The 9,233-nt window shown below is 40.1% G+C and overlaps 1 long non-coding RNA gene across 7 annotated transcripts in view; it reads right to left on the bottom strand.

Annotated features, from left to right (window-relative positions):
- Nucleotides 1-1,848: 1,848 nt before the first annotated feature.
- Nucleotides 1,849-9,233, bottom strand: part of LOC115197098 (uncharacterized) — a 33,163-nt gene continuing 25,778 nt past the window's right edge. For all 7 annotated transcript variants that reach the window (XR_003878964.1, XR_003878965.1, XR_003878966.1 and 4 more), the window contains 2 exons: nt 7,965-8,058; nt 1,849-2,042 (listed from right to left, as the gene is read on the bottom strand). This is a non-coding gene — a long non-coding RNA (uncharacterized LOC115197098). The remainder of the gene's footprint in view (nt 2,043-7,964; nt 8,059-9,233) is intronic.

Raw genomic sequence — 9,233 nt, 5'->3', positions numbered from 1 at the left:
AGGCACCGGGCCATGCAAAACAAACGTGCCCAGTGTTCTTTATGAAGCAGGGTGGCTCAAATGTGGTCCTAGGTGAGGAGCGATTGGGTGTACAATACGGCAACTTCTCTTCCGAGCCGTTCATTGGTTCTTGTTGAGACGGGTTTTTCAGGTTTAGTCAGGATTATGAAACCCTCCAAACCCACGCGTTCCAAAAAAAAAAAACTGCTCACACCACTTTATGAATGGAAGGATGCTCCGATTGGTGGAACAATAATCTATCCACCCGCCTCCCGGAGAGTTTTGGGAAAGACGTCATTCGATTATGAAATCAGCTTGCACCCTTCTAAACATGACTCATTCACCTATTTTAACTGGTACCATTATATTGACAATTACAACAAGTGATGGGACACGCTACAGTGATAAAGCTTATATGCGCCCTAAAACAGAACAAACACATGCGCCCGTTTTTTTTTTGCTTACATTATATGAGCACAAGAGCACCTGTCCCCCCAAAAAACTACAAACCCCATATGGCCATTTCATTCTATTCTCACGATTCGCGAGACCGTTTACCCTAGTCAGAGAAGACGAGACGAAGCGAGATTGTTTACTCCATCCAAAATCTGTACACGAAAATAAGACCGCGAAGTGAGGAACTTTTGTATGGAGGTCAATGAGAGAGTGCCGAATTTGGTCAACAAAAATATATATATTTTCATTTGGTGCATGAGGTTTATTTGATTGAATATACGTTTTGTAAGGGTCAGGTTGTTACGAATGCACTGATATAAGTGAACACACGTGGCACTTAAGCAACTTTGGGAAAGCCTTTATATCGGAGTAGTACCTGTTGTTCACACGCGATATCTGCCCTCTCAATGGATGGAAGGGTCCCACATGATCTCGCCTCCAGCTTGCCTTCCATCTTTCAGGACATGTATCTCCATCGTTAGAGCGGTCACTCGATTATCTTGTCAATATAATAGAAATTCTTTGCCATAGTACATTTCCCAAACACGGAAGAGATGGGAGGATGTGTGATTAACTGGGGGGGGGGGGGGGGGGGGGGGGGGGGGGGGGAGTGTTTCACCTTACATAAACACAGAGACAGTCGATGGATGTCTTAACACTTTATTCCATCGCACTGTACATTTGTGAACCACACAACTCGAACAGGATTGTTGAGAGAATATGCGTCTCCTTGACGGGATGTCACGACTCAGGAGAGTTGGGCATTTTGATGTTAAATGCATTAGCTTGTAATCCAGACAGAAAGTCTCACAACAGTGTAGCCTAGGCTGCTTTTGTCTTCAAGACCCCCCCCCCCCCCCCCCCCCCCCCCCCCCCCCCCATTATTGCCATACTAGCTGTATGCTTACACCGACATGTAACTAAACGTAAAGTATGGACCAACCAGAACTGCCTGAGTATAACTGGCAGGTGTAGTGTACTCATCAAAATGTGCTTGTCGGGAAAATCAATTGACTTGTAGAAATCGTCATGCCGTCATTTGCATTCTTTGACAGAAGTGAATATACCTGAAGGTATACGTGACTTGTGGAGCCGATGGGATTGGGTGAACTGGCTTTTCAGCAGTTTCCAACAAAATCCCTTTTGTAGCCTATTTGACATATCACCAAACACATCTTTTTACATGCATATCGCTTAACATGATAGGCTATTACTCCAAAATTGGTAGTTCATTAAGACGTAACCTATTCTTTTCATCCTGCGTAGATGACCAGGCGTATGAATAGGATGTCATTTAACGTGGCCAACTATAGTGTTATGTTATAAAGGGCCTTCAGAATTCATCTATAAATGAAAGACAGTAAAGAGCCAAATAAACACACCAAGCATGTATTTTAACAGGATCTTTTAGCATTTGAGATTTTATGAAGAGACGTTCTATAAGAATCAAATGAATACAGCAATTCCATGTGTACAAATTAGGATATAAATACATGGATATATTCAGCACATTTCATACGTTACGTCCATCTGTACGAGTTGCACCTGTAGTTGTTCACATTGCTCTCAGATCCCACCATGAACATCTGAAAAACAGTAATTCAAAGTAATACTTAATGACAAATAGAGGATTTAAAAAAAAGAAAAAAATAGAAGTGAAATCAACAATTCATCACGTTCCCATTCACACACGCATATTCTGAATGATTTAAAACAGCAATAACCTCAACGCTGAAAATATTCGACAGCTTCTCATCTCCAGCAAAACAAGTACACATATTTACCCAGCCATAACACAACATAACTCACAGCTGTCATTATCTGCCATGATTTCAAATATGACAATACATAGATCAAATAAAAACAGCAGCAAACTGTAAATATTCTTCTCTAAACACCCGACAGCTTCTTTTGGTACAATTTTATATTATCATGCCCTGCAACAACAAAAAACATATTCTTTTTTGGAGAACATGTTGGCACATGTCATTTTTCAATGGATCATCACGTCTGAAATTAGAGACAAGCATGTATTCACACATGCCTATACGCAAACACACACATCGATTATACAGCAACAGAAAGTGTTCCCAGTAACACATACAAAATATGGCAGTTACTGAAATTGCGATAGCCCCTTTGAGGGGAAATATAAACAAAAGAGTCTTGTGCAGTTGGAATGGGACAAACTCATTCAGAATGATAGAAAATATATGGACTCTCATCTTGACAATATTGTGAAACTCCTGGGTGTTGCAGACATTTCCCCTGAAACACACAGCCGCTCCCCTAGTTTCGATACATTCAAGAAGGCCCATAGCCCATCCACACGATTGCTTGACTCTAAGTGTCTGACAATGAAAACTAGGCTGCTACTTTCCCTCATTTTTATCCAGTGCATATAACTTTGCACCCATTAAAAAAATAAAAATCACATGTGCATGTTTATCTCTGTTTTGCACTAAAAGTCCACATTTGACATTTGTTATATGCCAATCAATAATTTCCTTGATGTGTATGTGTTTAAAATGGCTTCTAAGAGTCATACGAAGAGAGCTACAGTTCAGCACCACCGTTCATTGGACAGCGACACTCGTCTACAGTCCCCACCTCGGCCACTCACACGTTCCCAGATTTCGAACGTTTCCTCGATATCAATGCAGTTGTTTATGATTTTTCTGTAACTTTTTTTGGTTTGTTCCAAAGACCGGTATGCACAAAAATGCACAGGGCCAGCATTTTTCGAGCTCTTCACTGCTCCCACGTGCTGCATGTGTTTCAAAATTAAATTTGAATTTACAGACCTGCATTTCATGTATCGGATCAATTCTAACCTGGTCACACAAACTGAAACTGCCATGTTTAGGCTACCGAATTGCTCTAATATTTCACAACTTTTGAAACAGGCCTACAAAATATTAAAGTGCTAGTTGTACACCGTCCTTTATGTAGGAGTAATGAACAAAAGACTGGTTTCATATCTGTCACAGGGTTGCAGGGTTATCAAATAGGCTACCTCAAAATCGCCTGCCCCTTCACAAACGAGTAAACCGTATTCACACTGAGAAGAATAGCAATATACTCTGGAGATCCCAAGCTAAGTCTTCTTACCATGTAGGTTGCTGTATGTATCAATCATTTCAGTTCTAACTTTATCAAACACTTCTTAAACTAACAATCTACTGGGCAAACACTGGTTGAATCAACGTCGTTTGCACGTAATTTCAATGAAATGAAGTTTAACCAACGTGGAATAGACGTTGAATTGACGTCTGTGCCAAGTGGGAAGCAATTAACTATTGTCATACTATTACTGCACAGAACAAATTACATTTTATGTGAAATTAACGTATTTTTATCCAGTTAAAAATGACAGTATGATGATAATATCTGCGTGGTCAAATCAAATCACTACACAAGGTCGTCAATACAGGCTACATGATTTTGCTAGCAAAAAAAATTGCTGTATACTGCTAAAATGCATTACATTTCTAAGAGAGAGTACTTCAAAACGTTTCAATAAAGATATTCAATGTACATATGCACACCCTTTCACACAATCGTCTTACACACTGCATACACACACTCTTGAAACACAACCCCAATTCTCTCTCTCTCACACACACACACACACACACACACACACACACACACACACACACACACACACACACACACACACACACACACACACACACACACACACACACACACACACAATAATTTCAGTTCTAACTTTATAAAACAATCCCAAACAAACTAACCAGCAATTTTCTATTGTTTTAGTTTTACTACACAATTAAAGTCAGTCTGAAAAATTACAGTACAATGATAATATTTGTGTGGTCAAATCAAATCACAAGGTCGTACATATAGGCTACGTGATTTTGCTAGCAAAAATAAAGTCTAACTGTATACTACTAAAATGGATTACATTTCTTCAAATCTTTTTCTAGCAAGATATTCATGCACACCCTTTTACACACACACACTCCCTTTCACAGACTCATCTTACACACTGTATACTGTCACACACACACACACACTCCCTTTCACAGACTCATCTTACACACTGTATACTGTCACACACACACACACACTCCCTTTCACAGACTCCTCTTACACACTGTATACTGTCACACACACACTCTTCAAGCACACACACACTCCTCTTACACACTGTATACTGTCACACACACACACTCTCTCAAACACACACACACTCTTTCACAGACTCCTCTTACACACTGTATACTGTCACACACTCTTCAAACACACACACACTCCTCTTACACACTGTATACTGTCACACACACACTCTTGAAACACACACACACACACACACTATTTTCTCTCACACTGAATATTATTTGGGAGTTCAAAAGCCATTTGTGTATTCTAGTAATCAAATCATAAATGATCTGCATCAAAATTGACACACGCTCTTCAAACACACACACACACACACACACTCTCTTCAAACACACACACACTCCCTTTCACAGACTCCTCTTACACACTGTATACTGTCACACACACACTTCAAACACACACACACTCCTCTTACACACTGTATACTGTCACACACACACACACTCCCTTTCACAGACTCCTCTTACACACTGTATACTGTCACACACACACTCTTCAAGCACACACACACTCCTCTTACACACTGTATACTGTCACACACACACACTCTTCAAACACACACACTCCCTTTCACAGACTCCTCTTACACACTGTATACTGTCACACACACACTCTTCAAACACACACACACTCCTCTTACACACTTTATACTGTCACACACACACACTCCTCTTACACACTGTATACTGTCACACTCACACACACACACTCCCCTTACACATTGTATACTGTCACACACACTCTTGAAACACACACACACACACACTATTTTCTCTCACACTGAATATTATTTGGGAGTTCAAAAGCCATTTGTGTATTCTAGTAATCAAATCATAAATCATCTGCATCAAAATTGACACACGCTCTTCAAACACACACACACACACACACACACACACACACACACACACACACACACACACACACACACACACTCTCTTCAAACACACACACACTCCCTTTCACAGACTCCTCTTACACACTGTATACTGTCACACACACACTCTTCAAACACACACACACTCCTCTTACACACTGTATACTGTCACACACACACACACACTCCCTTTCACAGACTCCTCTTACACACTGTATACTGTCACACACACACTCTTCAAGCACACACACACTCCTCTTACACACTGTATACTGTCACACACACACTCTTCAAGCACACACACACTCCTCTTACACACTGTATACTGTCACACACACACACTCTTCAAACACACACACTCCCTTTCACAGACTCCTCTTACACACTGTATACTGTCACACACACACTCTTCAAACACACACACACTCCTCTTACACACTTTATACTGTCACACACACACACTCCTCTTACACACTGTATACTGTCACACACACACTCTTCAAACACACACACACTCCCCTTACACACTGTATACTGTCACACACACTCTTGAAACACACACACACACACACACACACACACACACACTATTTTCTCTCACACTGAATATTATTTGGGAGTTCAAAAGCCATTTGTGTATTCTAGTAATCAAATCATAAATCATCTGCATCAAAATGTACTTCCTAATATGTGCTGAACATAACCTATATATTAATAGCCTAATATACAGTACCAGTCAAAAGTTTGGACACACACACACAGTACTCATTGAAGGGTTTTCTTTATTTTTACTATTTTCCACATTGTAGAATAATAGTGAAGATGTCAAAACTATGAAATAACACATATGGAATCATGCAATAACCAAAAAAGTGTTAAACAAATCTAAATATATTTAATATTTTAGATTCTTCAAAGAAGCCACCCTTTGCCTTGATGACAGCTTTGCACACTCTTGGCATTCTCTCAACCAGCTTCACCTGGAATGCTTTTCCAACAGTCTTGAAGGAGTTCCCACATATGCTGAGCACTTGTTGGCTGCTTTTCCTTCACTCTACGGTCCAACTCATCCCAAACCATCTCAATTGGGTTGAGTTCGGGTGATTGTGGAGGCCAGGTCATCTGATGCAGCACTCCATCACTCTCCTTATTGGTCAAATAGCCCTTACACAGCCTGGAAGTGTGTTTTGGGTCATTGTCCTGTTGAAAAACGCAAACCAGATGGGATGGCGTATTGCTGCAGAATGCTGTGGTAGCCATGCTGGTGAAGTGTGCCTTGAATTCTAAATAAATCACAGACAGTGTCACCAGCAAAGGACAGATTTCCACCAGTCTAATGTCCATGGCTTGTGTTTCTTGGCCCAAGCAAGTCTCTTCTTCTTATTGGTGCTCTTTAGTAGTGGTTTCTTTGCAGAAATTTTACCATGAAGGCCTGATTCGCACAGTCTCCTCTGAACAGTGGATGTTGAGATGTGTCTGTTACTTGAGCTCTGTGAAGCATTTATTTGGGATGCAATTTCTGAAGCTGGTACTTAATGAACTTTTCCTCTGCAGCAGAGGTAACTCTGGGTCTTCCTTTCCTGTGGCGGTCCTCATGAGAGCCAGTCTCATCATAGGACTTGATGGTTTTTGCGACTGCACTTGAAGAAACTTTCAAAGTTCTTGAAATGTTCTGCATTGACTGACCTTCATGTCTTAAAGTAATGATGGACTGTCGTTTCTCTTTGCTTATTTGAGCTGTTCGTGCCATAATATGGACTTGGTCTTTTACCAAATAGGGCTACCTTCTGTATACCACCACTACCTTGTCACAACACAACTGATTGGCTCAAACACATTAAGAAGGAAAGAAATTCCACTTTTAACAAAGCACAACTGTTAATTGAAATGCATTCCAGGTGACTACCTCATGAAGCTGGTTGAGAGAATGCAAAGAGTGTGCAAAGCTGCCATCAAGGGTGGGTACTTTGAAGAATTTCAAATATAACATATATTTTGATTCGTTTAACACTTTTTTTGGTTACTACATGATTCCATATGTGTTATTTCATAGTTTTGATGTCTTCACTATTATTCAACAATGTAGAAAATTGTACAAATAAAGAAAAACCCTTGAATGAGTAGGCGTGTCCAAACGTTTGACTGGTACTTTATATTTTAAAAAGTATACTCATTAAACATAGACATAAATTGTTTCTCTCGTTTTGAAATTGTTTGAACCTTTTCAGTGTTTCTTTGACAGAACCCCCCCCCCCCCCCCCCCCCCCCCCCCCCACGGGATTGCAGTCAAAAGACATGGAGTTACAGTATTAACAGAATGTTGTCTGTATGTTTATGGACAATCAAATTGTAAAAAAATTGTTTCATCCCATGGCTATAGCATAGACAAGGACCGTGTCCCAAATGGCACCCCCATTCCCTTGATTTGTGAATGACTTTTTAACCAGAGCCCCATGGGATGTATACCGTGGATTATTACCTGTGTTTTCTTCTTTTGGGAGAGTGACAGGTGTGTATCTGATTTGGTCCAGGTTCATTGGAATGGCCAGGTGAAAAGGACACACACACTTCTCCTGTAATGCAAACAAACACACATTGTATTTCAGCCCCTCAAGGATACCAAGGTTGTCTGACAAAATGGATGTTGCTACAATAACGTGTTGTATTCTCTGTTTCTTTCCGTCTCTCACCCGAAAGACAAAACAGATCAACAGCCATTTACTCGCGGTAAAGTCATACATCCTTTCCAACACACTCACAGCCTCTCTCCCTTTCACACACTTCATAAACCTTGTGTACACACACACACACACACACACACACACACACACACACACACACACACACACACACACACACACACAATTCTATTTACATGTTGGAGTAAAAAAAAATGTCCACCTCAACAATAGCAATATAAGCATCCAAAAGCTAGTCCTATTGATATTTCATGTGTGCTAACTTGTGTCTCTCGGGAAACAAAGAAAAGAAAAAACTGTTTTTTTTTCCTCTCACATCAAATGAACAATGGGATACTTTACAAATGGGACAGGAAGCTTGACTACTCTTAGTTATTTTTTTCTGCTCTAAGAATGCTTTCTGTTATAATCTCTTGATCAAAATGTGATATGTTTTAGAGGGACATGGAGGAACAAGAGCTTTAAATCAATTAATAATTCACTATAGCTACCTACTGTAATACAGTGTTTGGACACATTTGTGCATTTTCTGTTAAGAACATATATGATGTATAGTTAGTTATACACGTGTGGCTTCATATCTGAACTTCTACTTACAGTAACTTATCAAAGGAAGCATTTGAAATATAAACCAATTTCCCCAACGTAACGTCAGGACCACCAATACCTGCGTGATTTGCTTGTTGACACACAGCATCGTTTTATGACAACAGTAGCAGCAGGAAATGACGGAATCTGACGTCAAAATGTCTGCAAAACGGTAGAAATGTGCGTCGTACCGTTATGGGGTGCTGGGTCAAAATCAAAAGGAGGCACATTACACCTGTCTGCCTGGACTACATTATAACCATTATCTTAACCATGTTCATTTTAGTCCGTTTCATAACAAAGCATGTTGGGAAAGACGCTCCTTTTTTGCCATGTTTTATACCCCATGTTTTATACCACCCTGGTTTACACCGACACACACCCAGCATATATGAAAGGTAAAAAAGGGAACATTTTTAGCACATCAACTCGGTGACAAAATAAACATTAACCGTATCATA

Source organism: Salmo trutta, chromosome 7, assembly GCF_901001165.1.
Source record: "Salmo trutta chromosome 7, fSalTru1.1, whole genome shotgun sequence".
Classification (NCBI taxonomy): Eukaryota; Metazoa; Chordata; class Actinopteri; order Salmoniformes; family Salmonidae; genus Salmo; species Salmo trutta.
The sequence above is the reverse complement of the archived record's forward strand: the minus strand, read 5'-3'. Positions and strand labels throughout refer to the sequence as shown.